General features: G+C 47.9%; 1 pseudogene; it reads left to right on the top strand.

Annotated features, from left to right (window-relative positions):
- Nucleotides 1-645: 645 nt before the first annotated feature.
- The window catches only part of LOC101417681 (ATM interactor-like), a 67,368-nt pseudogene continuing 42,682 nt past the window's right edge, over nucleotides 646-25,331 (top strand).

The following is a 25,331-nucleotide window of genomic DNA, read 5'->3' as shown; positions in this document are numbered from 1 at the left end:
GGTATGAGCTGGGTGTGTTCAAAGATCAGAAAAGTCAGAGTGGCTGGAGATTGGGCAGCAGAGGAAAGTGGCACAAGATGACATTGGGGAGCAGGAAGAGGCTGGGCCACACTGGTTATCAACTGCTGCGTAACAAGCATGCCCCAGACTTAGTGGCATAAAATACCACTATGGTAGTAAGCTCAAGGATTCTGTGGACCAAGAATTTGGAAAAGGTTAGCTGATGGGTGGGATGTTGGAGATGAGGGAAAGAGAGAAATTAGGCAGGACTTTCCTAGTTTTCTGGTTTCAGCAGCGAGGCTGAATGGTGACAGAAACTGAAAAAGAGAACAGTTGAGGAGGAGCAGAATTGGAGATAAAGCTTGGACAGAAGAACTCTGAAATAGCTGCAACACCCAAATGGCAAAGGCAGGTAGGCAGGGGGACCTACACGAGGGCCGAGATCATATCCATCTTCCTTTCCATCATGTCCTCAGATTCCACCCCTGGCCTCTGGGCACATAAAAAGTATTCAGAAAATATTTGTTAAAGGTTGGTGTGTTGGGCAGTGGCAGAGCCCACAGGTCCAGGCTTGGGCGCCCCAGCAGTCCCGGCAGCTGCTAGAGAGCCCCGGGACAGCTGAGGGGCAGCCCCCCCACAGCTCCGATGCCACCCACCCAGGAGCTGATGCAGCCTTTGATGAGCAAGCTGTCCCAAGCCAACGTCTTGTGCCCTGTGTGTGGCTGCAGCGAGATCCTACCCAACAGCCACCTGCTCAGTATGCACCTGGTCAAGATCCACCGCCTGCAGGTATGTCATTGTCTTACATCATTTCTCTAAAGATGAAATGCAAATGATATGAACCTAGCAGGCATTCTGTGACTCAAAAAACATAACTAGCAGTGTCAGCAGAAAGCGGCTTGTGAGAGCAGAAACCTGAGTGTCTGCCAGTTGGGAAAAGACGCTTTACGAAAAAGCAGGTTGAAAAGAAGTGCGGTCACCCCTCAGGCTGAAGTGTGGTTTGCTGGCCTGGCGGGGGAGCAGTCGCGGCAGGCCAAGCCGCTGCCCCCATAATAGGGTGGCTGGTCGGACTCACCGCCACCCCTGAAGGAAGCTCGGCATGGGCGCAGAGTGCCCTCGGGTCTCCCCTTCTCGGCAGCCATGCTTCCGCGGCCACCCCTCCTCCCAGATGGCGCCACCCGATGCCTTGTGGGGCGGCACCCCCCTTCTTCCTTCTCCCTGCGCAGGCGCAGGGCAGAAAATTCCAGTCTGCCCTTTTCCCCTCCCCCGACAGCAGCAACAGCCAGGTGTGGGCGGAAAAATCCAGCCCGCCCTTTTCCCCTCCCCCAACAGCAGCAACAGCCAGGCGTGGGCGGGAAACTCAAGTCTGCCCTCCACCCCAGCAACAGCAGCCACCAATCCCTAAACCCTGCCCCTTCCCCCAGCAACAGTGACAGCCAATCCCTAACCACCACCCCTCCCCCGTCCAGTACCGCCCACTGACCTTTCGCCGGCAACCAATCAGAACAGGGCGTGGCTTCGACCAATCAGCCTTCCCCAGCCCCTATAAAACTGTTGCCTCTCCCTCAATAAAGGGGACTTGTGTGTTTACCTTGTCTCCGCGGTAGTTCTTCTGCCGTGCGCCCTCCAGTCCTGAGAGCCGCTGACAAGGGCCTGGCCTCCCTTGTCCCCAGTTCGTCGCCTGCTTCTCCGGGCGACCCCTTCGTCGCCGGCTTCGCCGGGCGACCCCGTCAGCCGAACCGCGCAACCCCTTGTGAGACCGATCCCTCGTCTGCTGCCGGACCGACCCCTCGTCCCAGGTGGGACCGACCCCTCGTCCCAAGCGGGACCGACCCCTCGTCCAGAGCTGGACCGACCCCTCGTCCGCAGCCAGACCCCACCTCTACCGACCGAGCAAGCCGCCGCAGCTGGCGCCCAACGTGGGGCAAAGCAACCCCACCACAGCACAACGTGGGGCAAGGCAACTCCACCACAGCCTCACTCCATAACCTGGCGCCCCCCCCTCCTCTCTTCTCACCGTGGGACTTCTCTCGTGCAACATTGCTGCTACCTGAGCCTTGGCTACCTCATACGATCCACGGCGGTCTGGGAGAATCGCTGGATGGCTTTCTCCTTCCATGTCGGGGGCTTATACCGACCCGCTATGATTAAGAGGAGCCTTGGATTTCTCGGGAGCGCGCGCTTGCACGTCTGAAGTAATCCTACCACAGCCCTACGCCCTCCTCTCTTCTCACCTTGGGACTTCTCTCGTGCAACATTGCTGCTACCTGAGCCTTGGCTACCTCATACGATCTACGGCGGTCTGGGAGAATCGCTGGATGGCTTTCTCCTTCCATGTCGGGGGCTTATACCGACCCGCTATGATTAAGAGGAGCCTTGGATTTCTCGGGAGCACGCGCTTGCACGTCTGAAGTAACCCTACCATAGCCCTATGCTCTCCTCTCTTCTCACCCCTATCTTTTCGCTCTGCATTGCTGCTCCTGAACCTTGGCGACCTCATACGATCCACGGCGGTCTGGGAGAATCGCTGGATGGCTTTCTCCTTCCATGTCGGGGGCTTATACCGACCCGCTGTGATTAAGAGGCGCCAATAAAACTCTCAGGAGCGCGTGCCTGAGCACCTCCACCCCTGCCTTCACCTCTGCCTCCTCTCCTCTGCGCTTGCTCCCCTTTGCCTTGCTCCACTGCTCGTCGTCCCGCCCTCCCCTCGTCGGGGCCTTCTCTTGGCCCGCGACCACCGTCGGAGCCCCACCGGCTCCGACCCCTCGTCTCACAGCGCACCTTGGCTCCCATCGCCGCGCTCTCAAGGTAAGGGCCCCTTTTCTTATCGGCTCCAAAAGGCCATTAGCAATGGGTAACATCCTATCTGCTAAGCAAGCCCCACAAGTTCGGGCCCTCGCCGGTCTCCTAGACACTCACCGGTGTAAGATCTCTTTCAAACAGCTTCAAGTATATCGGGACCTTCTTCTCCCCTTTAATATTATATATTTCTGTTAATGTGTTGTAATTGTTCTGTGTTTGTCTGTCTGTTCGCTCAATGTCAACATATATTGTGATACCTCCGGATGGTAAATATAAATTACTAGAAATCTTTAAAAGAGCTCTATTCAAATGGCCAAAAATTAAATAAGCGCTTATATTAATACTTAAGTTTATTATATTAATACATAAGTTTAAATGTTAATAAGATATCTACAATTAAAAAAAATTGTAAGTCTTAATTAACAAAATTAACTGTACGTCTTCATAAAAAGTTGTTCTTGCCTAGATTAAAATGAATAACTTATTTTTCTTCACAGGATAATATAAAGAATGTAAAACTTATATGAATATTAAAAAGGTTAAAAGTTTGTAAAAATGCTAATGGAAATGTAATAAGTTTTGCAAAAAGACGTATTTTGTCCTAAAGTAAGATGGCTAATTTTTCATAAACTCTTGAAATTTAATTTGCATGCGGCAAGTGTAAAAGGTATTGTGATAACTTTACGTAAGGGAATGTGTTCTGTAAGGATAAAATTTATCTTCAATAGTTTACATTAAGGTATTAAATGGCTAATTCCAAAAGGTCATTCTTAAATATATATATAAAACTAAATTGATGATAATAATAATAAAAGGTAATTTTATAACAGGAAAGATTAACAGCAACCAAGCTCCCCTGCCAACTTGCTTTTAGGAAACGGTTTCTAATATTGCATGCTACTAAGTATTTAAAGAAAAGTTATTCTTAAGGAAACAAAAAATGGTTTTGTCTTTGCAGCCATTGTCTATTTAGCAACACCCCTCGCTATCGGCCTAGCCACTGTTGCGCCGGACGATTGGAACCTTAAACAAAGACTCCTCCTCACTGTCATCTTCCTATCTATCATTACTATATTTACTGCCCTCATTCTCCTTCGTTTATAAAGCAGTCTCCTACAAACCACAAAGCTTCTGTCTTAAACATACCATTCTCAACCCTATCCTCTAAATGATCTTCTCACTTCCCCCACAGCCTTTAATACTCTATTTCTTCCTCATAACCTTTGCTTTCTTGATAATATTTTCTGCCATCTGTCTAGCCACTACCACCCCAGAAGATTGTAACCACGGCCCCCCATGCCGCCATCGCTCTCAAGCAGCTCCAGCCCCGCGAAACGGCCCGCAACCTGCTTTCCCCGGCCTGCGGCCTGCTTTCTAGCATCTAATAACGTTTCTGCTTTTAACAGCTCCCCATACTTCTGCGGAGCTTCCTCCTGTCTCGACCTCACTCCTCTTCTCAGCCATCCAAAGCGTCCTTTCTCGTCCCCCGCCCCCCTCCTTTTTTCGCTTGAACCCCTACTGCGTTGCAGATTGGGCCGCCCATGTCGGCCCGCCCCATTAACATCGGCCTCTCTCGCACCCGTGGAGACCTTGGCCTTCTTGTCCTCGCCTACGTCTCCACCACTCCCGACGCTGCTGCCACCACCGTCGCTGGTGCCCTGACGCAACTTGTCCTCACCACTGTGATCCTCCAGACCATCACACAGTCTGCCTCTGCCGCTCTTCGCCACCAAGAAGAGATCAACCACCTGTAATGCGCTATCATCCTGGACTTTTAACAACAGATAGACCTTATAGCCACCGAGATCAACGGGAATTGGACATTGGCCACCCTTGCTTGCAACAGCAAGATACCGCCCCCCAAATTGTACATTTGTATCCCCATCATACTCACCTCCCTCTTCAGCCCCGCTTCCCTCATTGCTTACTGCCTCTTGGGCCTCAGCTACTTGTTGCTGCTGCCATCCTGGTGCTTATTTGAAAAGAAGGGGGAAATGCGGTCACCCCTCAGGCTGAAGTGTGGTTTGCTGGCCTGGCGGGGGAGCAGCCGCGGCAGGCCAAGCCGCTGCCCCCATAATAGGGTGGCTGGTCGGACTCACCGCCACCCCTGAAGGAAGCTCGGCATGGGCGCAGAGTGCCCTCGGGTCTCCCCTTCTCGGCAGCCATGCTTCCGCGGCCACCCCTCCTCCCAGATGGCGCCACCCGATGCCTTGTGGGGCGGCACCCCCCTTCTTCCTTCTCCCTGCGCAGGTGCAGGGCAGAAAATTCCAGTCTGCCCTTTTCCCCTCCCCCGACAGCAGCAACAGCCAGGTGTGGGCGGAAAAATCCAGCCCGCCCTTTTCCCCTCCCCCAACAGCAGCAACAGCCAGGTGTGGGCGGAAAAATCCAGCCCGCCCTTTTCCCTTCCCCCGACAGCAGCAACAGCCAGGCGTGGGCGGGAAACTCAAGTCTGCCCTCCACCCCAGCAACAGCAGCCACCAATCCCTAAACCCTGCCCCTTCCCCCAGCAACAGTGACAGCCAATCCCTAACCACCACCCCTCCCCCGTCCAGTACCGCCCACTGACCTTTCGCCGGCAACCAATCAGAACAGGGCGTGGCTTCGACCAATCAGCCTTCCCCAGCCCCTATAAAACTGTTGCCTCTCCCTCAGTAAAGTGGACTTGCGTGTTTACCTTGTCTCCGCGGTAGTTCTTCTGCCGTGCGCCCTCCAGTCCTGAGAGCCCCCGACAAGGGCCTGGCCTCCCTTGTCCCCAGTTCGTCGCCTGCTTCTCCGGGCGACCCCTTCGTCGCCGGCTTCGCCGGGCGACCCCATCAGCCGAACCGCGCAAACCCTTGTGAGACCGATCCCTCGTCTGCTGCCGGACCGACCCCTCGTCCCAAGTGGGACCGACCCCTCGTCCCAAGCGGGACCGACCCCTCATCCAGAGCTGGACCGACCCCTCGTCCGCAGCCAGACCCCACCTCTACCGACCGAGCAAGCCGTCGCAAAGAAGCACAAATGTAGTAAGTGCAGAAACTTGTATGGCACTGAATGGAACTTGGAAGGACATGCAGGGAAGCGGCTGTGGCTCAACTGATAGAGCGTCCACCTACCATATGGGAGGTCCAGGGCCTCCTGGCCCGTGTGGTGAGCTGGCCCACGCACAGTGCTGCCATGCACAAGGAGGGCCGTGCCACACAGCAGTGCCCCCACATACGGGAGCCCCATGTGCAAGGAGTGCGCCCTGCAAGGAGAGCCACCCCATGCAAAAAAAATGCAGCCCACCCAGGAGTGGCACCACACACACAGAGAGCCAACGCAACGAAAAAGAGACACAGATTCCCGGTGCCATCTGAAAAGAAATGCAAGTGGACACAGAAGAACACAGCGAATGGACACAGACAGCAGACTACAGGAGTGGAGGGGTGGAAGGAAGGGGAGAGGAATAAATAAAAGAAATCTTTAAAAGACAATAAAAAGACATACGGAGGACGTGGCAAGACCTTCCAGGCCAGCGGAACTGCCTTGCAGTCTCCCATCTACCAAACCGGCCAGGAGATCCCTGCTGAGCACAGCGATCCACCTAGCAGGCAAAGGAAAATGAGAGCTCCATGAACAACCAGAAGTTGTTCCAAAAAAGACCATGGAATCGTGGACCACTAAACCAACCCCTAGACCAGACACTCAAGAACTAGAAACTCCAGGGGCTAGGTGGCAGTGTGTGGTTGCACAGTGGAGGGACAAGACGGCGGTGCTAGATTGTGAGGGGCATTGGGTGAGGTGGGTGGGATGGACTGTCCATGGAACAGGGGTGAGGTCTGAGAGAGGGACCAGGTGAACACTGGGGACTTAAGGGTATGTGGCTGGAACTACAACATTGGGAATGTTCTTTGGGCAATACGGCAGGGAAGGGTTCCTGGTTTAGGGTGTTGCGTGTGGGGGGCATTCAGCACAGGGCGCACCTGGGGCAGGCTTCTAGGGAGTGCATGAGTGCTCATCGTGCCATAGTGGGTGGAGACCCACATAAGGAGCAGGAAGGTAGTGGACCCCCATTCTGGGGAGTCCTGCTATGTTCTCAGATTGAGGCGCGAGAGTCTGTTGAGAGCATAAGCAATGACCAATAGGGAAGGACAGGCCAGCGTGTCAAGCCCTCAGTGTTGCTGCAGGTAACCATGAATCTCGTCCTTCAAGGAGTGAAGGCAGGTGGTTGCGGTGGGTCCCGAGGGGAGGGGGAGGGAGGAGTGGAGTAGATGGAACAGGGGGCATTTGGGGGGGGGCAGTGGAAGTGATCTACATGATCTTGCAATGGTGGATATAGGCCATGTTAAATTTCATTAAAATTTATAAAAGTATATGGTCCAAAATGTAGACCAAAATGTAAATCATTGGCCATGGTTAGTAGCAATGTTTCAATATTTATACATCTATTGTAACAAATGTACCACCCACGTGTAAAATGTGATTCACAGGGGAAAGAGGAATAGGGGAAGGATGTTGGGTACATGAGAACTCCCTATATTCTGTAAGTGACTTTTCTGTATCCGAAAGCTTCTCTGAAGACAAAATGAAAAAAATAAGACGCTGGGCGAATGAACAGAAGAAAATGTCACTGTGTATACAAGATAACAAATCTTACAGTGACAAAAGACATAATGTAAAAAAAATTAATTTCGTATTTTTAATTATTTTTATTATTCCAAATTTTTTCAACTTTTTGCATTTTATTTGTTCTTTTTTAAACTATCATTAATATTTCATTTTCTTATTAATTGTATTTGGTTATTTTCTTAGCTTCGTTTTTTATGAAGTTTTGGATCACAGTAGGGTTACAACTGTGGCAGGGAGGATCATTGGTGCAGGGTGTGTCAGAGATGGGAGATGCATGGGAGAAGTTTCACCTGGGGCATACCTATAGGCAGGACAGACGGATCAGGAGTTTGGTGCCCTGCCAGGGGGCCCTACTTGGGAACTTACGCTCCCCTGTGTGACAGAGTTGGACTCAGTTGTGGTTTCCCTACATGTGGCTCTCCTGCCCCTTCTATTTGATCCAATAGGTAGTGCTAGAGTTGATAGATGTATGTCCAAGAAACTTAAATCTTTGGTCTGCCCATGTGCCAGCTGGGCCCTGAATCTCAATAGAATTGCAACACCTACTCTACAGTTCATTGGACTCAGTCAGGTGGTGATGATGATGAACAACCATCTTAAGAAACAGAGAAAGTCTAAAACTGCAAGCAAGATAGTACCATCTATCTGCCCCATGGGATCTAAGCCCCCTCTCAATTAGAGGTGGGGTGGGCATCACCATCCCAGAATCCTCAGGATTAGGGAATGAACGATGGACTAGAGTAGGCTTACTGGTGTCCTGGTAGAGACTTACTGTGATTCTAGCAATGGGAAATCTTTTATCATTGATCTGGAGGCAATGGCCAATGGAGGTTCTGAGGCGGGTAGAGGAAAAAACAGTTGTAATATGGGGCCATTTTCAGGACTTGGAAATTGTCCTGAATGATATTGCGATGACAGATACAAGCCATTATACATCTGGTCATAACTTACGAAATTGTGCAGGAAAGAGTGTAAACTACAATGTAAACTATAATCCACACTTAGTAGCAATGCTCCAAAATGTGTTCACCAATTGTTAATAAATGTACCACACTAATGAAGTATTGTGTTTTATGTGGGAAAATGTGGGAGGGGATGGAAATGGAGCATATGGGAATCCCCTATATTTTTTATGTAACATTTACATAATCTAAGTATCTTTAAAAATAATTTTTAAAACTATATTTAAAAAAATAGAAAAGAACTAGAAACTTCAGAATAAAGTTAGCAGCTTCCTTTGAAGATTCTTGCAACTTTAATACCGGAAAGCAGACTCTTTTAGCAGCTTCAAGACATCTTCAGAAGTTGCTTTTACCAAAGCCCAGAATGGCTTCGGTTAAACTGCCTGCCACGCAGTTTTCTCCCATGACTGTTTTTGTGCCTACAGTGGACTCCTCAGCCCAGCCTGTGGCCATAGGTGTCAACCATCAGGGCTCAGCCACAGGCGCCGTCCACTCACTTCCTTTGTCCATGGGAACCCTGATCCTCGGCCTATATTCAGAGGCTTGCTCTTTTCAGGAGAGCCTACCTCTCTCAAAGAGTGTGAATCCTATTGCTGTTGAGTCAATCAGTACAGGTGTTCAGGTGAACTGGGGTAAACATCTACCTACTAATCTACAGCTAGGGACCCCCTGTCAAAGAGCAGCATTTCTTCAATCAACACGCAGACAGATCTGTCCAATGCCTCACAAAGCTTTCTGCCTTCTTCACGGTGGCTGCCCCAGATTGCTCTGTGTCGTCTTGTTCTCAGACTGCCTTGATGTTTGGTTTTCACGTTTCACTTCCCATTAGCTTTCATCCTCAAACACTGTTGCCCATTTCTAAAGTAACTTCATCAATAGCTGCTCAGACCAATGGTTTTTTAGATGTTTGTTTCCAGTCCAGGTGGGATCTCCAAAGAAAGTCAACCAGCGAAGTGCAAAATTCCACAGATAACACATGGACCAAGCGGTGAGGTGTGAAGACATTTCTGAAGACACTTGAACTGCTTTTTAGACAGTCGCCCTCCTCTGCCTCTGGGCAGTATTCTGAAATGCTCCAGCTTTTCCACAAGCACTGATTCCTCAGACACAGAAGTTCAAACAGAAGGCATTTCCACCACTCTAGAAAGCAAAGTTCAGTTGAACAGCACAGAAACACAGACCAAGAATTCTGGTATTGAAATCCTGGGGAGTTTGTTTTTCACCAGCAATGAAACATGGACAGCAGTAGAGGACTTCCTTCTAGCCAGTTCCTTCAGCTCAGTTCTGTGGAAACACAGATGTGCGGAAAAACAGTCTTCAACTTCTAAAAGTGAAGTCCACGTGCAAGATCGCATTTACAGTTTTCTTCTGGATTTAGAAAACGGGGAACAGGGACAACAGCATTAACTATTGAATGTCATCGATTATGCAGATGCTCGGCTTCTCTGAGGTTCTTTGCCTTTTATACTTGTAAACATGAAATTTGTGTATAAATGTGAGTGTATTATAAAGTATATGATGTTGAAAGAAAGAAAGAAAGAAAGAAAGAAAGATCCATAGCCATATAAACTCATTTGTCCTTTCCATTTCTCCCTTTTATTCAAGGTCAAACAGCAGTTTTTAACACCTGATATTACATGTAGGCTGAGATATTCTGCTGGTCTGAGTTGACCGTTTTATTCAAGGTCTTTTTCTAGTTACATTGTCAGCTAGTGCTTGTAGTAATCCCTCAGCGCCACGGAGGCTCATCCCCAGGAGTCCTGTCCCACATTGGGGGGAAGGTAATGCATTTACATGCTGAGTTTGGCTTAGAGAGTGGACACATTTGAGCAACATGGAGGCTCTCAGGAGGTAATTCTTAGGCACCCTGCAGCTTTAGGCCTAGTTCGTGTTTCAGGCACACAGGCTCATATTTGGAGCCATCAGTATCAAGAGCTCATTGTTGGACCATCCATCTTTATTGGTCTTTGCCATTGCACTTGGGGTATTGTTGCTGTTCCATTGGGGGATGTGATAGAGCTCCCCTGGCTATGAACTCAGTACTCTCTAAGTTGTCGTTTTTAACTGAAATCACTATGAAAATATCCAAACTTTTTTATGTACCCTGTTTACATGCCCTGGAGAACTCCCTCCCAACTATGTGCCCCCTATCAATAACACCCCACACCAGTGTTCCTCCCTGCCATAGTTGAACCTCTCTGCAGTCCAAAACTTCTTTAAAAAGGAAGCCTAATATATTGCCAGGTTCCATTAATAGTAAAATGGAATATAGTGATGGGTTTAAAGATTAGATATACAATACATAGTAATTTAGAAAAATTAAATAAAGGAGAAATAAACTGGGGTATCAAAAAATGAAAAAATGAAAAAGCTTTGTTTTTGACATTTTGCTTCATCACTGCTATAGGTGTTGCCCTGTAGGTACAGTGGCAAGGCAATTTCTTCCATTTGTTCCTCAATGTCTACATCCTTTCTTCTTTTTTTTTCTAATTATTAAGTTTGTCTTCACGTAAGTTTTAGATCACAGTAATTCACACATACAATATATCATACTCCCACATATCCAACATCAAACCCTTTGTCCCTTCCCCAGCAATGATCTTTTTACATGTTCATATTATATTTGCTGCAGTTGATGTACAGATATTGAAACAATAGCTTTCAAACATGGTTCCATTTGAGTTTACATTAAGGTTTATATTTTTTACTATACAATTTTCTAAATTTTTAGTTATCTTATGTTTTATATTATGGTTTGCATTTTAGCCCATAGACTTTTATACATTTCTGTTGTAATTTAACATGTCCTATATCCATCATTGCATGATCTTGTGGAACATTTCTATGAGTTTATATGGTTATGAGTCTCCAAAAAAGAGTCAGGGGTGGTGGTCATCAGAGGGGTAATGTTTATGCATGCCTCGGCAGGGTACCAGAGACAGCCAAAGTAGATAGAAACCCAGATACTGATTCTCCTGAGGGCTACGGAGACCCACAGGTTCTGTGGTCATGGCAGATGGCTCTGGAGTTCAGGGCCATGTCAGTTGGCCCTACTTTGGAATTTGTGTTCCTGAGTGTGATAGAGTTGGACTCAGATATAACCTTTCTACACATGCCTCTTCTGTTACTTTTACCATACCTTTGGTTGGTGTTGGGTTGGTGTATACTCTGGAGACCTGAATCTCTGGACCGTCCATGTGATGGCCAGGCCCTGAACCTCAGCAGACTTGCAACTCCTACCATCTGGTTTATTGGACTTACCCTGGCCAGCAAACAGGGAGGTGAAAAAGGTCAACCACCACACCAGGGAGCCAAGACTGCCTACAACTGCAAGCAGGAGAATTGCATCCATCATCCATGTGGAATCTAACCCCCTCTTGATATAGAGGGGGACTGGACTTAACCATCCCAGGGTCCACAGGATGGAGGAATAGAGTATAGATTAGAGTGGACTTACTGGTGTTCTGCTGGGGAACTATTGTGACTAGTAATGGAAGAAATTGTAATATCGATATGGAGAAAGTGGCCATGGTAGCTGCTGATGATAGGGAGAGGGAAGAAGAGATATGATGTGGGTGCATTTTCAGAATTTGGAGTTGTCCTGGGTGGTGCTGCGGGGACAGATGCTGGAAACTGTGTGTCCTGCCATGGCCCACTGGATGGAATGGGAGAGAGTGTAGACTACAATGTAGACCACTGTCCATGTGGTGCAGCAGTGCTCCAGAATGTATTCACCAGGTGCAGTGAGCGTGCCACGATGATGGAAGAGGCATCTTGTTGATGTGGGAAGAGTGGGGTAGCAGGGTGGGGGGTATATGGGGACCTCATATTTTTTTAATGTAACATTTAAAAGAAAATACAGAAGAAAAAAGAAAGAATAGTATAAAAATCTTACCACAAAAAAAGAAGAAAGAAAAAAAGAAAAAAAGAAGAAAAGGAAGGAAGGAAGGAAGGAAGGAAGGAAGGAAGGAAGGAAGGAAGGAAGGAAGGAAGGAAGGAAGGAAGGAAGGAAGGAAGGAAGGAAGGAAGGAAGGAAGGAAGGAAGGAAGGAAGGAAGGAAGGAAGGAAGGAAGGAAGGAAGGAAGGAAGGAAGGAAGGAAGGAAGGAAGGAAGGAAGGAAGGAAGGAAGGAAGGAAGGAAGGAAGGAAGGAAGGAAGGAAGGAAGGAAGGAAGGAAGGAAGGAGATTAAATGGAGGCTAAGGAAGGAAAGAAGGAAGGAAAGTTGGTGACTGAATGGAGGATGAGGACACTGGAAAATCAAAGGCGCTGAGGTGCGGATATGCCGCCTGAGTGTGGAAGCCCCATCCAGGCTATCGAGGCTGGAGCACTGGCCCAGGTAAACAGTGAGCAATTCACTTCCTCACCTTGCCTTGTGTGGTGGAGACAGAGGCGAGACTTCCAATTTCAGGTAGGGGGTCTTCCTTCAGAAGTCAAAACTCTCACACCCGAACCTTTCTTGGTTGGGTTTTTTTGTTTGTTTGTTTTTTGTTTTTTTTAAGATACATAGATCACAAAACATGTTACATTAAAAAATATAAGAAGTTCCCATATACCCCACACCCCAACCCCCCGCCCCTCCCACATCAACAACATCTTTCATCATTGTGGCACATTCATTGCATTTGGTGAATACATTTTGGAGCACTGCTGCACTGCATGGATAATAGTTTACATTGTAGTTTACACTCTCCCCCAGTCCATTCAGTGGGTTGTGGAAGGATATATAATGTCCAGCATCTGTCCCTGCAATGTCATTCAGGACAACTCCAAGTCCTGAAAATGCCCCCACATCACATCTCTTCTTCCCTCTCCCTGCCCTCAGCAACTACCATGGCTACTTTCTCCACATCGATGCTACAGTTTCTTCCATTACTAGTCACAATAATTTTATAGTAGAATATCAGTAAGTCCACTCTAGTCTATAGTTTATTCCTCCATCCTGTGGACCCTGAGTTGGTGATGTCCTCTCTATATCGAGAGGGGCTTAGATTCCACATGGCTGATGGATGCCATTCTCCTGCTTGCAATTGTAGGCACTCTCAGTTCCCTGGTGTGGTGGTTGACCATCTTCACCTCCCTGTTAGCTGATCTTGGTAGAGTTTTGAGAGGGAGAGGTTTGAACTGTGAGCTTAATGAGCATGAAGGTCAGAAGCATCTCATGAACCCGGGCTTTTCATAAAATAAATCATGGGAAAATCAACTGTGAAACTGGGGAAGTGAGGAGGGAGGGATGAGCAGGCAGGAAGAGCAATCAGGGGACAGAACAGAAAAAGGGGCTCAACCGAGGTCCCCCTGAGGGCAGACGAGGCCAGCCTCCAGACCTCGACCTCCCAGACCAACCTCGATCCCCGAGTCCTCGCCACATTTCGAGCAGGCATGATGGACCCCCGCCTCCCTGCTGGCCAAGTTGTAAATTAAAAGGCTATAATTCCAGCCAGGGGTTCTGGTGATATCATAAACCACAGAACCACAAGTTCAGTTCACCAGAAGCCCCAAGATGGAATTACACCCTTTTTTCCTAATCCAGGCAGCTCTGGTCACTGCCATTTTCTCATGATATAATAGAAATGAGCAACATTTTAACGGTCTGTGTGCGGCCTTACTCACCCAGCCGCAGCACCCCTTCTCTCCTGCCCTCCCCCTCCTCTCCCATCCCAGGGTGGCCTTCCTCCACGAGGCGCCCCCTTTCTCTGCTCCTCCTCCTTCTTTCCTCCAGAGCTCCGCTGCGCTTTTGTATCCTCTTAGGAGCTAGCAGTGTCCTGGCTTCTACCTTAAAACTCTGCTTTTCGAGGCAGTCCCAGCCTGTTCTGGGGGAGGGACAGTGCTCCAGAGTGTGCCTCGAATCCTTTCCCAAAACAGCATGAAAATCAAGTCAAGTGTTAAACGAATCAGGGGAGTGTACGGCTTAGTAGGGAATCTGTCTGAAAGCAATTGATTGCGTCCAATGTCCATTTTTTGTGTGAGCCCCAATTAGCATAAACAGTTCCGCTCAACACAAGCCATCAAAGGGCATCACAATTCACTTTACTCCTACTTCTCCACTTAAGCCTGAAGTCGCTATTTAAGTTCCGAAGGAAAAAGCCACAAGGGAGGACAGTAAGAAAAATCACAATTATTTTACAAGTACTCCCTATGTCCCAGACACTTATACTATTCTTTATCCCCTTTCAAAGAGATATTTGTTTCCTCATTTCATGGAGGAGGGAAACTGAGCTTCGGAGCTCGGGAGTATTTTGCCCAAGGTCCCACAGCTATTAAGTAAACCCCGGAATGTGACCCCAGTCTGTCTGACTCTAAAGTCCATATATGCTCTCTCATTGCCCCCCACAAGGAAAGTACTTTGAGAATAAATGTTGCAAAGAATTCCAAAAGGACTTTAACAACTGATCTTCATGTGACTTTTTTTTTTTTAATTTCAGAAGGGAAGAAAATTCTGCACAATTTTAGGGTACAATAAGTGTCAAAACACAAGTTCCAGGGAAACGGACTTTGGCCCAGTGGTTAGGGCGTCCGTCTACCATATGGGAGGTCCGCGGTTCAAACCCCGGGCCTCCTTGACCCGTGTGCAGCTGGCCATGCGCAGTGCTGATGCGCGCAAGGAGTGCCGTGCCACGCAAGGGTGTCCCCCGCGTGGGGGAGCCCCACGCACAAGGAGTGCACCCGTGAGGAAAGCCGCCCAGAGTGAAAAGAAAAAGCAGCCTGCCCAGGAATGGCGCCACCCACACTTCCCGTGCCGCTGACGACAACAGAAGCGGACAAAGAAACAAGACGCAGCAAATAGACACCAAGAACAGACAACCTGGGGAGGGGGGGGAAATTAAATAAATAAAATAAATCTTTAAAAAAAAAAAAAAAAAAAAAAAAACACAAGTTCCAATGTTCTGTGTGTCTTTTAAAACCCAACAAACCAAATTATTTCAAAGGATTGCAACATGCTCGGAAAGAAGAGAGGGAAGGTGGGAGGGGAAGGAAAAGAATGAAAGAAAGAGAAGAAAAGGCAAAGGTTTAACTCCAAGATATAACTTCACAGTATATCTTGAAAGTCGATATACTTTCAAGAGTCCATATGCACAAGTGAGTGTGCCCACACTTGAGTGGCGTGCAAGATGGACCCCGGGCTTCTTAGAGATGTGCGTCTGTAGTGGGAGGGAGGTAAGCTGCAGAAAGTCAACGCTGGAGGGGCCAAAGGATTTCAAGAGTTTGTAAAATATAATGATGTTACAGTTTACAAGAGGGCTCCACGTCAAACAACAGTTCATACAACAAACACAGCTGACGTCATTTCAGACGCTTCCTGCACACATTTGAGAACACAGCAGCCTTGGAGAACAGGTGGGTTAGAACCGGAAAAAGGCTTAGCATCAGTTATATATCCTTCAGAGAACTCATGTCTTTGCCTAATGAAGCATGTGTTACAGATAGTTTAAGGAAGAAGTGAGGGAGCGACCTAATTTTTTTCCCTCAAACATCAGGAACAGTAAGTAACATCTTCCAAGAAAAATACAAATGGGGAAATACTGTCAGCCTATATTATATAAAGTTACAAAAGTAGAAGTGGATGCCACGCTGAAAAAGCAGGCGACTTGCTTCTCCAACTTCAGAGTGAGTTGACAAAAATCTCCGAGTAATGGAGAACAATTTATTCATTCCCAGCAACAAACACTGAATTACCAAATTAATCCCATATCATTGTCCTGCGTAATGGAAAAGCATCATCATCTTCTAAATGGAGAAAGACAATGAATTTGAGAACATCCTGTGGGTTTTTCCTCGCAGCCTGAGTGTCCAGAACCCCACAGGCTGTGCTGGAGGGGAAGGACCTGCCGGCCACTCAGCCTCGGTCAGCTGCAGAAGGGCAGCAACTCTGTGCTCTGGTGAAGAGTGGCTAAGGGCACAGGGCCTGAGGCCAAACTGCCTGGTCCAAACGTGGCTGTGTGGCCTGGGGCAAGTTTTTAAACCTCCATATGCCTCCGTTTCCTTGTCTATAAAATGAGGATAAGAGAAGCCCACCTCAATGGTCTGTTGAGGATTAAATGAAGCTATATACATATTTATATATATATTGCTTAGAAGAGTGCACTGTGAGCACTCAGTGAGGGGCAGTTTTAATATGCCTTTCTCCCCCATCACTAGATTTCTGTTTGCTAGCACTCTTATCAGAGACAGAGAATCTGACTCAAATTTAGATCCCGTAACTAAAAAGTCCACAGGAGCAGTGGCCTCAGGCATGGCTTGATCCAAGGCTTCAGTGGTGTTGTCAGATCCTGGTCCCTCTCAGCGTCCCTTCCGTCACCTTCCTTTCACACAGCTCCCTTCTCAGACAAGCTGTATCTTCCTGGTGGCAAAATGGCTGCAAGAACGCTGGGTATCGACATCATTAAAACATGTTAACTTCTTCATCATTTTATTCCAAAAACTTTACATTCATTGTGCCCAAAAACAGAGGCTGGAATGACTAACCCCAGTTTTGGAGATTCACATGCCATTTGTTTTTTTTGTTGTTGTTTTTTTAAGGTTTATTTATTTCTCCCACCCCCCATTGTCTGCTCTCTGTGTCCATTCTCTGCATCATCTCCTGTATCTGCTTGATTCTCATCACGTGGCACTGGGGATCTGTGTCTCTTTGTTGCGTCATCTTGCTGCATCAGCTTTCTGTGTGTGTGGCACCCACCACTCCTGGGTGGGCTGCAGTTTCGCACAGGACGACTCTCCTTGCAAAGGAGTCACTCCTTGCATGGAGGGCACCTTTATGCGGGGGCATGCCTTTGTGGGCTGGCACTCCTTGCACACAGCAGCACTGTGCGTGGGCCAGCTCACCACATGAGTCAGGAGGCCTTGGGTATCGAGCCCCTGGACCTCCTATATGGTAGGTGAACACTCTATCTGTAGAGCCACATCCGCTTCCCTCACATGCCATTTGGATCAAGTTCTGAAAGACAGTAGGCTGTGCAAAGCGGACTTGGCCCAGTGGTTAGGGCGTCCGTCTACCACATGGGAGGTCCGCGGTTCAAACCCCGGGCCTCCTTGACCCGTGTGGAGCTGGCCCATGTGCAGTGCTGATGTGCGCAAGGAGTGCCGTGCCACACAGGGGTGTCCCCCACATAGGGGAGCCCCATGTGCAAGAAGTGCGCCCCGTAAGGAGAGCCACCCAGCGCAAAAGAAAGTGCAGCCTGCCCAGGAATGGTTCCACCCACACGGAGAGCTGACATCAACAAGATGACACAGCAAATAGAAACACAGATTCCCATGCCGCTGACAACAACAGAAGAGGACAAAGAAGAACACACAGCAAATAGACACAGAGAGCAGACATCGGCGGGGGGAGGGAGAGAAATAAATTTTTAAAAAATAAAATAAAATAAATCTTAAAAAAAGTCTTTAAAAAAAAGACAGCAAGCTTTACCTGCCCCCCCCCCCCCCACACACACACACACAATAAAGGGCACAAAGACTGTCAGAAAGGAGAATTCTTGATTCCCAGCTCTGCAGGTACATTAACTGGCAAAGCCCCTGGAACCTTGTTGTCCAGGAAAGCTGTGCCCGATTGACAGGCCACCTCCCATATGCACAGCTGAGGTAGTGAGTGCTCACCCCGTGTTTAGGAAAGAGCTGGAACTTGATCTAACATGGTGCCCAAAGGAATCAGGGCAATGAACGCTAGGCTTTTTCTGTGGTGCTTGGGAAAAAAGGACAGCCCCAGGCTGCCCATTTCCTCTCAAGTAAACAGGTTTACTGAGAGGGATGGTCCCAGGTCTGCCAGAATAAGAGGTGTCTTCCCTTCTGCTGCAAGACCTTTGCTCCTGTGACCTGGTCACCCTGCTGGGGCATTCCGTTAACTCCAGGGTGACCTTGTCCAGCTCCTTCACCTCACGTACTTCACTGCTCAAGTTCCCAGCCTCACGCACCCACTTGGCTGCCGGTGCTGCTCTCTTCCCCAAGCACCACAGAGAAAGCCTGGCTTCCGTTGCCCTCTTCCTTTGGGCACCATGTTAGATCAAGTTCCAGCTCTTTCCTAAACACGGGGTGAGCACTCACTAACTCAGCTGTGCATATGGGAGGTGGCCTGTCAATCGGGCACAGCTTTCCTGGACAACAAGGTTCCAGGGGCTTTGCCAGTTAATGTACCTGCAGAGCTGGGAATCAAGAATTCTCCCTTTCCAAAAGGCTCTGTGCCCTTTATTTTGCTTCCAAGCCCTTTTTTTTTTGGGGGGGGGGGTTGGGGGAGGTAAAGCCAGCTCTCTTTCAGACTTGATCCAAATGGCATGTGAATCTCCAAAACTGGGGTGAGTCGCTCTCACCTCTCCACTCCCAGGCCACGGGGCTCGAGCCCTGATGGTGCTGAGCTGTGGTGTTTGGCTTTCATCCCCACCCACCTCTTCCCACACCAGACCATGGGCTCCTGGAGGGCAGCACCCCTGAGTGCCTGCACCCAGCACCAAGATGAGCTCAGCACCCGCTGGCTGGATAAAAGATGAACAAGTCCGTTCTCCGCATGATGTCTTAGGGTCCCCCCCTTGAATGATGGGACTTATGTCTACAATGAGAACCCCAGCATCTTTGTGACCTCACTGCAGTGCTTCCCAAAGTGTAGCGCACATCCTCACGACTCAAAGCACGGCGTGGGAGGAGGCAAGGGACCATGACTGGCTCTCTTTTCTTCTTCCTGTTATATCATATTCCATACCCCTCAACAGGGCCCAACGTGGTATAAGAATGACAGAGCAATGGCTGTAGGTTTTGGAAGGAAAATAAGCAATTCCACAAACACTTCCCAAGTGCTTCCAATATGCAAAGTGCTATACTAATATGTTGAAGGGGAAAGTGGGTGAAGCCAGGGTATGTGTATCAGTCAGGTTAGGCTAGGTTTTGCTGCAGGGACAAACAACTCCCAAATCCCAATGGCTTTTAACAGCAAAGGTTTCTTTCTTGTTCATGCTCTATATCCATGCAAGTTGGCAAGGGTACCCCACTGCAGTTGGTCACCATCCCAGGTGGGAGAAGGAGCTCCAGAGGGTCGTGCACCGCAATTAAATGATACAGTCACTTCCAGTCATAACTCATTGGCCAGCACTAGGCACTGCCCAACCCTAATGGGTATAGAAAGCGCAATCCTACCTTACATTGGAAAGGAGGGAACTGAGAGTACTGGTTGAGCAGCACTGATAACATCCATGGGAGGTAAACTGAGGGCATTGTCTCTGACAGAAGAGGGCGATAAAAGGTTGAGGAGGGAGATAAAAAGGCATTAATCATACAGAAGAAGGAAGAAAGGTGAGGGTAGGGAAGGCCGGGGGTGGAAAGAACAGGCCTTGGGGTCCCCTGACTGTGAGGTTCAGTCTGCTGTGCCTGGGGCTACCATGTGTTGTGTCAACATCCAGCACTGCAAGGAGCTTGTTAGAAATGCAGAATTTCAGACCCTGTGGCAGACCCAGGGCTCAGAAACTGCATCTTAACAAGAGCCCCAGGTGATCTGCGTGCTCACTGAAGTTTGAAGTTCTGATATACGCACCAAAGGAGAGAATTTAAGGGGCATATGGATTTCTTTTTCCAGGCATATTTATCTTATTTAGTCCTAAAAACAAACTCAATTGTTTCTCCAGTGTTCCGAAAAATGAATAAATGAGCACAGATTGGTTAAATGACATGACCAAGGTCTCCCTGTTAATGAAAATGAAAAAAAAAATGCTTGTTCATATTCGTGTCTCATAAAACTAAATCCCATATTCTTTTTTTTTTACCTTTAGCATTGATACAATATCTACTTTGCCCGTTGCCACAAAATATTACAATATTCCTGTTAACTACAGCCTAAGTTACACTTTTGTATTTTCCCATGCATTGTCATGTTCTTAACATATTGTAATGGAGGAACATTCTTGTTCCTGTATTATTAACTACAATCCTCATCAACCACCAAAATCACTGTTTTATACAGTCACAATTTATCCTCTGTCTTTCAATTAACATAAACCTCCCAGACTATCCCTTTCAGCCACAATCACATTTATAAATCAGCAGTGTTAGCTGAACTCATTACAATGTGTTGCCATCGACTCTATCCATTTCCATATATTTACAATCAGCCTTATTAAACATTCCACATATATTCGGTATCAGCTTCCCCTTGTCAACCTACATTCTCTCTCCTATGATGAACTAAATGCAATGAGGAAACTTAAGGAGTTAAACTATAGAGCATAAGTTAGCATGGACAACTTCTGATTTTAAAAGTTATTTGTTTTAGGATTGTATTCTCTTGACGGTGTATGGTACTATTTTTTCATCAAATAAAATTATTTCATTAAAAGTCAGTCGGTTTTAAAAAATATAGTAAGTAAAGGACAGGTAAGACACCAATGTAGGAAAAATTGTTAATAATGGCACACGAAGTTTGGGAAACACTGCTCCCCTGTACGTGCTCCCTCCCCTTCCCCCCAACCCAAACATCCCTCCTCCCAGCTCCCCAGGCCTCACCAGATGCCTTCTCTGCTTGCAGAATCACCTGTGACCAGCCTCCTAGCAGACACCAGGTGGGAGGAGACGGCAGGGACACACCTGGAAACTGAACACAGGGGAAGTGGCCATTCGAGCTCAATTATTGGAGGGCCAGGGGAAGAATTTACATGGAAATATCAGGCCTAATAATCATTAGGAGCCCAAATCATCCAGCTAACAGCCCCACTTTCCCTATTGCTGTGTGAGCATGTGTGTAAACAGCCTCAAAACTCTATTAAAGGCTATCAAATTAGAATTTTAAACCCCCAATCTGCAGTAGTGATTTCCAGAACATTCCTTTGCTAATCTTCCATTTTAAGCCGATCCGTCAGAGTCTGTGCCTTTCCAAGACTTTGACAGGGGGTGAGGATGGCTTTCAGAAGGGGATGCCCTCTGGGTCCCAGAGGGGATCTCTTTTCATAAGACTATCATGCTACTTTACTGGAATTGTAGTTGGTATTGGGGTTTAAGATATATTTAGGGGATTGAATCTTTTTACTGACAATATGATAGCCAGGCCCTGAGCCTCAACAGATTCCAGCTCCTACAATCTGATTTATTGGACTCACCTCACTCAGCTAAGATGGAGTTGAAGAAGGACAACCACCACACCATGGAGCCTAGAGTGCCTACAACTGAAAGCAGGAGGATTGCATCCAGTATCCATGTGGAGTCTGAGCCTCCTCTTGACATAGAGGTGCAACGGACACAATCAATCCAAAGTCCACAGAGAAAAGGTGGCATTGGAGTGGGAAAAGTGGACATGGGGCTGATGGGTATGGGGAATGGCAGGAAGAGATGAGATGTGGAGGCACCTTTGGGACTTGGAGTTGCCCTGGATGGTGCTTCAGGGGCAATCACCGGACATTGTAAATCCTCCCAGGGCCCACTGGATGGAATGGGGGAGAGTGTGGGCCATGATGTGGACCAATGACCATGAGGTGCAGAGATACCCAGAGATGTACTTACCAAATGCAATGGATGTGTCATGATGATGGGAGTGAGTGTTGCTGGGGGGAGAGTGGTGGGGTGGGAGTGGTGGGGTTGAATGGGACCTCATATTTTTTTAATGTAATATTTTTACAAAATCAATTAAAAAAATTAAAAAAAAAAAGAAGGGGATGCCTTTGTATTACCTTTCAGGTGGGTCCCCAAAACATGTGACTATGTTACTTTCTGTGACTAATTCAAGGGTCTTCAAGTGGAAAGATCATCCAGCTGGACCCACTATAAATACAAGCGTCCTTCTAAGGACCGTGGGTCAAAGGCAGAAAAGGAGAGGGTGATGGAAGCAAAAGTTGGAGCGAGGCACTTTTAAGATGGAGGGAGGAACACAAGTGGTCTCTAAAAGCTGGAGAAGACAAGGAAATGGATTCTCCCCCGGGGCTCCAGGAGCAAAGCAGTTCTGCCAACACCTCGGATTTCAGCCCTGTGACACTCATTTTGGACTTCTAACCTCCAGAACTTTAAGATAAGCAGTCTGTGCTGTTTTAAGCCAGTAAGTCTAACCTGGGGCTTGTCTCTTGCCAGCCTCCTCTCTCAGGCTCGGTGGCTCCACCCTCTTCCCGAGTTCAGCTGTAAGCTGCAGGCACACATCTCTCCCTGGGCCTCAGCTCTTTGAGTCTCTCTTCTCTCCTCATGTGGGTGACACTGGATCCTTTCTCTCATCATTGCAGGATCAAATACGGCCGCTTCCTTTCCCTGTGTCTGTGTGTCTCTCTCTCTGGGTCATCGTTTATATCAACCCAGCTAGAGGACGGAGACCCAAGCTGCTCAAGCCTCTCCGACTCAGTCCAACCAAGAGCACTAAATCCATCTTATCAAAAATTCTAATCGAAGGACTCTCAACCAAATTTAATGCAATCAAAGGATATCTCACACCCACAAGAATAGATTAGTTTTTTAAAATCTTTCTCTTTCTGGGATTCATAAAATAACTTCCAACTGTCAAAATATATGTCTGAATCAGTTTTAATGCTGTAGATTTCCATCTGAATGACTGACAAGCTGGACCCAAAAAATGTCTCCTTTTAAAAGGTCCCATTAGCATAAACTAATCTCTCATCAATGTCCAGAGTATGACAAGTTCGTGGTGGGCAAGGGGTCCCACCTTCCTGTCCCAAATCCAGACAGGATTCTGTGGGTTTAGGGGAAAAGAGGGTAGGGTGGATTCTGCCTTACTCTCCCAATTCTGCTGGTTCCATTTTCACTTTCTTTTTAAATTTTAACACTGTTTTTCATGTTTTTCCCACAGCCCCAGAGACTGAAGGGCATTTCCTGGTTTTGGACAATGGTATTAGACGCACACGAAATAAACTCACATATCCTCCTTTTGTTCCTTTGAGTGTGGCAGGCAAAAAACATTGTGCTCTGGCTTTTTCCATGCAGAAACCTGACTTTCCCTCTCAGCTGTGTGGCCTTGAGCAAGTCATGACACATTCTGAACATTGTTTCTTCACCAAGAAAACAGGGCTGATAATACTACCTCCCTTAGGGCTGTTGTGAAGATTACATTACTTGATGCTACGATTTAGGGGAAGCTCCAAGTTCAATTGTTGGTACAGAAGAAGGCCTCAATGCATAGAAGCCATTACAGCACTTTTCTCCTAAGTTATATGTGGTGACCTTGGGATTTTTCTTAGGGTTTTGACTTGACTCGAGCGATACGAGTTATATGTTTTAAAAGATCTTATTCCCTGGATCCCCTGGCAGAGGTCAATACGGCATTTTCTTCCTGGGCCACCCCAGCCGTCCACTTTCCTCATATACTATGGTGGGTATTGCTGTCTGAGTACCCAGTACCTGCTCCTCCTTCTCCCAGAAGTCCCTGTGCCTCAGGGAATCCAAGCCCACCCCCCACTCCAAGGCTGGGCCTGATTGGCTTAAGGATGATTCCCTGTGATTGGCTCAGGAATGCGGACTTGGGCCAATCAGCATACGGCGTTGTCCCAGCACCACTTACTGGGTGAGAGTTGATGTGTGACCAAGCTGACCTACCTAAAATGAAGGTAATGGGAGGGCTGTGCTCTCTCGCTCACTCGCTCGCTCTGGATATAATAAGCGAGCAAATCACCATGAACGAATGAAGGGAGCCAGACCCTAAATGCCTCATCAACACATGGAGGAGGCTGAGCCCAGAGAGTCAGAGAACCTAAGACTGCGCCCTGATGGCACCATACCTGAAGCCCACACCACCTCTGGACTCTGTTCTGTGAGAGCGTGCATCTTCTGATTGTTCAAATCAGTTCCACAAGGGTCAGGCTAGAGGCTTCTCATGAAGGAATGTTTCTCCTTTTCAAAGTGGGCACATGCTGTACAAAAACATAACTCCCCATTTTGTTCTCAGGCCTCCACAGCTTCCTTTGAGGGCTTCTCTTTGAGTGCAAGCCAGATGAGTTTAAAAAAAGACTGGATGGAGAATCATGCTTTCTCCTTCTGGAGGTAAGAAGTCCACTGGAGATGGAATGATGTGACGAATCCTGGGAGAGCATCAGTGGGAAGCAAAGTGAGACCACGCCCCGCTTTGTACCAGGTCCAATCACCGCTGCTCCAAGAGGAACATGGAATGGTGGGAAGAATCATCTGGTTTCTGGACTCCAATGTAGGTCCAGAAGGAGGGAAGAAAATTAAAGAAATTTTTAAGGTGCTCTTATGGACATCTGCTCTGCCTGAGCAGTCGTCCGTCACACACTCACACACACAGCCCTCTTCTAGAAGCAGCTTGTGATTTCTCTCTGGTCAGCACCCTCCAGCCTGCAGAGTCGAGCGGCACCAAAACCCAAGCCCTGCAGTAACCCCTCTCCTGGGAATCTGACTCCTGCGTGACATGAAGGCAGGAAACGGTTGGAGCCGAAGGGGCTGTGCTCCGGTCCTGCCATCAAGCACCCCAGGACTAACCGATGCCCACTGGGAAGGCTGGTTCCGCCGCTTTCCCTCCGGTTTCGAGTGCTTCCTTGTCTTCTGATAGGACTTCCCTTTGTGGGCAGAGCGGGTTCTGGCACTAACCTGTTCTAGTTTCCCGGCTGCTAAAACAAATACCATGCGATGGTTTGGCTTAATTAATAGGAATTACTGGCTCGCGGTCACAGGGGCTAGTAGGCTTGCTTCCCCCCAGGGTCGTTATCTTCCGGATGGCTGGCAATATCTGGGGCTCCTCGGTTTTTCCATCACATGGCAGCACAAGGCGGCATCTTCTCCATTCTCTTCTGGGTTCCCTTGACTCCCGACTCCTGGAGGCGCCCGTGCTTCTCCTTCTGTGTCCCCCTTCCTTTGCTTATAAGGCCTGCAGTCAGTCATACTGGACTAAGGCCCACCCGCCTTCGCCCTGAGCACACCTTAATACCTTCAGAGGGCCTCTTTTTATTTTTTATTTTTTTTATTTTTTTTGCATTATAACATCTGCGTATTCTGATTTTCTCAAGAGGTTTTCATTCTTTATTAATTCTTTTTTGTTGTTGTTGTTCTTATGGAAACTTTATTTAC

This window comes from Dasypus novemcinctus, chromosome 2 (genome assembly GCF_030445035.2).
Source record: "Dasypus novemcinctus isolate mDasNov1 chromosome 2, mDasNov1.1.hap2, whole genome shotgun sequence".
In the NCBI taxonomy this organism is placed as follows: Eukaryota; Metazoa; Chordata; class Mammalia; order Cingulata; family Dasypodidae; genus Dasypus; species Dasypus novemcinctus.
Note: the sequence above shows the minus strand (reverse complement) of the source record. Positions and strands in the feature narration are given on the sequence as shown.